General features: G+C 41.3%; 1 pseudogene; it reads right to left on the minus strand.

Moving 5' to 3' along the window:
• Nucleotides 1-694: 694 nt before the first annotated feature.
• Nucleotides 695-5761, minus strand: LOC148036887 (ankyrin repeat domain-containing protein 2A-like; annotated as a pseudogene).
• Nucleotides 5762-6112: the final 351 nt, after the last annotated feature.

Genomic DNA, 6112 nt, shown 5'->3' on the forward strand with positions numbered 1-6112 from the left:
AAATGATGAGTCTCTACCCTTGATGGCTTTTGCCCCCCTACATGTAAACATGGCCTGGGAGACTAGCTCTTTGGCAGCCTAGTCAAGTTAAGGCTTGAAACTTTACATCTTGGTAGGGTTTCTACAAAATCCACTTTGGGAAACAAGATCCACTAAGGGAGATCCATTATGGAAAATTATTTGTTTGTTAGCAATGGAATTTTCTTTATCTTCTTCTTGTTTCTTTGGCAACCTCTTGGTTTTCATCCCCTTGTCCCTTTTGTTGATGCATGGTAATTTTCTTTTAGTCTTCTTGACACTGTCATTTTGCTTCATGCTTTTATGGTTGCTTTACTTGACAAGCTCTCTTTTGACATATATGTCATATATTTTGGGATACATGATTTGTTGGATTTATTTGGCTTGGGCTCATGGCTCATCATTACATTCATATTGATTGTTTGAACGTGGTTCAAAGAACTCATTTTGAATACGGGAAGGTCTTACTGCGAGTATACTCAGGCAATGTCTAATCCCTTTTTACAAGGATATTGAAAACACAATCCTAGGGCACTTGATGGAGTAGAAAGAAAGAGATTAGAAGCAAATTGGTTTTAAAACAATGATTAACATGGATGGACTTGAGTGTGTGTGGGGGAGAGAGAGAGAGAGAGAGAGAACTACTACGAATTCAATGGAAAAACATAAGCATCTATCACACAAATGCATCCTTCTCTATTAACGTTAGGATACCATCTTGCTTATTCAACTTGGCAACATCAATTGGTGTTTTTCATCTTCGTTCTCAAAGGTCACAATAGCTCTATTTTTTAGCATCAGCTCCATGCATTCACGCCTTCCATAGCCAATAGCATAATGAACTGTTGCATTGTTTTTGCTATCCACAATAGCCACATCAGAGCCTACTTCTAATAGTTCTTCAGCACACTTCAGATCTCCATAGCCACATGCAAAGTGTAGAGCTCTTCTTCCTTCAGAATCCTTTTCATTCTTGTCAGACCCATCAGCAAGTAGTTTTCGTAACCTCTCGATATCGCCACTTTTTGCAACTTGATGTAGGGAAGCTTGATTTGATTCAGTAGTAGATTGACTATCTTGTTCTGTGGCTACATCCTCCTATGAAAAGTTGCCCATTGCTTTGCCCAACTTGCCCAATACTGCAGGATCATTCCAGTACCTCATCATCGTAGAAGGTCCACTAGTTTGGATTTCATCAAGAATAGATTTCAACTCAAGATCTTCTTTGATCTTTGCAAGATGAGCCTCTAATTTCTCTTTTTTAGCAGGGTTGGAGAGAGCTTGCATCATGCTTGAGACAGCGGGATCCTACATCATTGCAAAGCCAAGCTTATATGCCATTGTCACAAACTGAGGATTTTGCATAATTTGCCATAACAAATTGAAGTACTTGTGAGGACCCAATGGTGGTGCTGATCCTTGACTGGAAGAAGTTTGTGCCAGTGATTGCAGCTACTGCTGGGCAACACTAATGAAGCTGGAATCTTTCACAATCTGCTCAGTCAGTTCCTTTACATGAGGATCAAAAAGTAGACTTGACCTAGTAGAGAAGTCAAATGGATTGACACATCCAGCTCCATTTGCTTGCCCCCTTGCTTTGTCTTTGAAGCTATAGTGGGAGAAGTTTTAGAATCTGGAAGATGAGGAGGTAAGGCCATGGCTACGACATGCGTGCTTCAACGTCTCTCGAAGGTGGTGAGAAAAACAAGAAGAAATCACACCACTAGCTACTTAGCTCACCCTTGGCTTTGATACCACGTTGAGAATCACGGACCTAGAACTAAATGAGCTACGGTGGATGCAAATCAAACACACAATACATGATCAATTTGAAAAATTTTAACTCAAGTGAATTAGGTTCCAAGATAGATTAGCTTGGACTCATAAACACAATCTTGAGTGACTCAAACTGATTGCACCATGTCATAGACATTAATGTCAAGTACAGGCCTTTATAGCTTTTTGGATAGTACCACTTTTCCTCTCTATGCTTATGGGATTTAGGACCTCTCTTTCTAGAGCATACATCTTTGTCTATCTCTCATACAAAGCCTCTTATGGGCAGCCTCTTCTAGGCATACATCCAACCTCTACAGGCATACATGCAAGCATCATTTGCTATTTTCAACAACAACAAGAACGGCCATTTTCCACATTACATTTGATGCTCGCAACTATTTAAGGATGGTAAATGGGCTTAGGTTACGCTAACTTGCAAGATGAATGAACAAAAGTTCTTGCTATCCTGAGAGAAGGAAACCCTAGGGTAAACTTAGAACCCCGATAAAATTCTAAGTTGGGAAAATGGTTACTAACTAACCAATTGAAATCCTAGTTTGAAACATGTAAGACCTGGACCTTAAGATAAGAATCAAAGGTTAGCAACTTAGGAAAGTTACCATCTGAAAACTATCGAATATAAAAATCCAATAGCAAAATTGCTCACTCCTATTACATAAGAGTGAGGTCAGAAAGAGGATAATGGGAATTGAAGCCAAGGCAAGAAAGACCCCAAGAAAGGCATCGCTAAGCATTTAAAAATGGAAAATCCACCTCAGCAGATATTTGACCACTCGCCTTCATTGTTGTTTGTGCTTGTAACACTAGATTCAATGTCTGTGAAAGGAATGTATGACCCAACTCACAAAGGAAATTTGAATAATGAATCACGTTGAATTCATGGAGGGCACGCCAAGCTACCCCCAGCTAGCTGCCAACCCTAGCCAAGGGGGTTTCAAATAATCGTGATGGGAACGTGGACTGAACCCACCATGAGAGGTCTCTCCATGGGTTAGTTTGAATGTAGGAGGACGCTTGGATGCCAAGGGGGGGTCTAGCTAATTCCCTACCTCTGGATCCTACTCAAACGATCTACATGACTTGAGATAGATTCTCGAGGCCCTGTTACTAGTACAAGGGCGAAACTTGGAGGAAATAAGACACATCCTCACGGATTGCGGGATCTGTCCTTTTTGGACAAGACTTGTATTTCAATTAAGATGATAATATAAAATTTACTTCCAAAGAACTTGTTTGAACTGATTTTTTGTCGGTGCTATAAGTTATGCAAACGAACCATGTTTCCTAAAAGGCTTAATTAAGGAAGATGTTTTTAAGTGTCACACATAAATGTGATAGGACCTAATTAGATAACTAAAGTATGCCTACTGAGGGAAGCGAGTGACTGGAACACTGACGGTTTCGTCCTATAGAAGGGTGGTCCCCAGAGAATTGGGAGGTTTCTCACAAAGTTCTACATCATTCGACTTTCAGGTAATATTAGGTTAGAACCCGATTCATGCCATTTTAGGGGACCGGAATGGGACTATGCCCTATGGGCAGAGAGGTTGAGTGGTGCATCCCTCTCCTTTCCCATTCTCTTTGAACCAAGTGCGGCATGGATCTGCTTCGGCTTGGGTATCTTTGCGTAAAGTAGGATGTCTAGGATCCGACGCTAGAATGCTATTAGGAGACCTCGGTAACTAGGAACCCAGATTTCAGGTTGATCCTAGTGGGCTCTGGGGCAACGAACTTTCCGTGTGAAGCAGACTCGAGAGATCCTAGGCAACAAACCCTAGAACATTCCATGGGAGTGTCGATCCTAGTGGGTTCTCGGGCTGTGAACTTTCCGTTGCGAAGCGGACTCAAGAGACCCTAGGCGACAAACCCCAGAACATTCCATGGGAGTGTCGATCCTAGTGGGTTCTAGGGCTGCGAACTTTCCGTTGCGAAGCGGACTCGAGAGACCCTAGGTGACAAACCCCAGAACATTCCATGGGAGTGTCGGCCAGCAACAACACTTAGACTCGTTTCTCAATGGATCACTGAAAACGTGCCGGACAATCGTTAGGTGGGCACATTACAAAAAGGGTAAGGTAAAGAGGGGAAGGAGAGTGAAAAGAAAAGAGAGTGAGTAAGGGGAATAAAAATGGATAGAGTTAGGGAGAAAAAGAGAGATAAAGAGAACAATAAATAGAGAGCAAGACAGAGGGAGAGAGAAAAATAGAAACAATGAGAGAATTAGATAGAATGGAATGATAGTAAAATAAAGGGAGAGGGGAAAGAGAGACACAAAGAGAGGTGGGGAGAGAGGGTCTTTCAATGTCCTTGTTTTATAAGTTTTTATTTTCTATCTCTTGATTTTGATTGTAATAAGATGCATTGAGTGAGTGTGGAGAGGAAAATAGAGAAAGAAATAGAGAGAAGAAGGGAGGGAAAGAAAAAGAGAGAAGAAGTGAGAGTGGGAGGGAAGATGGAGGAGAGAAAGAAACATTGAGAGAGAGGGGGGAGAGAGAAACAAAGAAGGATGAAGGAATACAAATAATAAAAAAGAGAAAGAGGGGTGGGGAGAGAAACAAAGAAGGATGAAGGAAGGCAAATTAAAAGAGAGAGAGAGAGGGGGGTAGGGAAAGCATTAGAGAGGGGGATAGATAAAGACAAAGAGACATAGAGAGAAAAGGAATGGACAAAGAGAGATGGAGGGAGGCAAACAAATAAAGGAAAGGAAGAGAAAGAGGAGTAGAGACTAAAATGGAGGAAGATCACCAATGAGGAGAACAAAACCTATTGTTTGTCGTAACATAGACCAAATGGAAAATGATGGTGGTCGTGATGTCCAAGATCACAAGGCGTATCTTAATTTCCATGTCCCATGTCCTTGCACTCAATGCAAGCTAGCAATCATACGAAAGCATCGCTTGTCCATAGAACACGTACAACACTTTGGCGAGTTTCAATTGGAAATCATTGACAAGGCGATCTCAGACTTTGAGTGGATGGTAAGAAAAGTGTGTATAAATCATGCTTTACATTTACAAAGTAATTGAATATCATATACAAAAATATTAGACGTGCCCATGAAATTTGTACAGAGAGGTGACGCTTCATCCCAAGAAATGCACCTATTGCGGCTCATTAGAAGAGTTTGTGGGCATGCAATGGATGGAGTGCCTGAGTCAATACACCAATTGGAGGGCACATTGTAGACTACACCCTTGATACCAAAGGAGACAATGGGCCTTTCGGACCTTCCTCTAATCTTGGAACCTAAGATGGTGGCAATGATAGATGTATTAATGCCCATGGATGCCGAGTCATCTAATCCGTTGAGAGAAGAAGCGTCTATACCATTATATGATGGGTACCGAGTATCTCGCCTGAAGATGCTGCTTGCGCTCCTAAGTGTGCGGGCAAAGTACGGGTGGAGTGATACAAGTGTGACCGAGTTATTCACCTACACTCTATGATCCATTGATTTTTTTGACTCTATTATAATATAAAAAACGTGTCTTGTGCTCTTCAAGGTGTTATGTCCACTAAAGAGAAGAGTGCATCATCATGAAGCAAATTATTAGATCTATCCGAACCCTGATGGGTATGATGTGTTCTCTTAGGTTTGGTTTCTCTAAAGACGACCAGCTACTATCAGGGCTGAAATCCCATGATTGGCATAAGATATGTCAGACTTGTCTTGATCTTGGTTGCAAGTACCCTCATATATTTTGCCATTTAGTGTCTACTCGATGTTCGTAATGCTTCTCCATTTGTGACAGTTTGTACTACCAATCGCGACAACGAGATATCTCACTCCTCTAGAAATACGCAATGCAATTTATAGGTTGTTAAATTTAGTGCAATGGATCTCACAAAAGGAGATCAAGACATCCTCTATTAAATTTGCAAGGTGAGAAGTGGTGGAGACAATCTATCACTTTGAGAAGTACCTTCCCACAAGCATGCTCATGATACAAACTCATGTCATAGTGCATCTCATAGATGAAGTGGAGATTACGAGACCTGTCCATGCACAATGGATGTTCTTCTTGGAGCACTTCATGAAAACCTCGAAGGGATTTGTGCGACAATGAGCTCATCTGGAAGATAGCATGGCTAAAGGTTGGAGGCATTAATGCATATTTCAGAGGCTACCAATAGTGGATTCAAACAATAGTATTCTATGGTTACTGAAGGACAATGATAGACTAACCAATGATGTGGTGGTTGGAAATGGAGTAGAAAAAATGATAGATACTGCCATGGAGGAGAAAGTGAATCATTTTTGTATGTTGCATCATGCATCCATGGAGAAGTGGCT

This window comes from Lygodium microphyllum, chromosome 4, assembly GCF_053477565.2.
Source record: "Lygodium microphyllum isolate KBCC chromosome 4, Lygodium_microphyllum_v1.1.10, whole genome shotgun sequence".
NCBI lineage: Eukaryota > Viridiplantae > Streptophyta > Polypodiopsida > Schizaeales > Lygodiaceae > Lygodium > Lygodium microphyllum.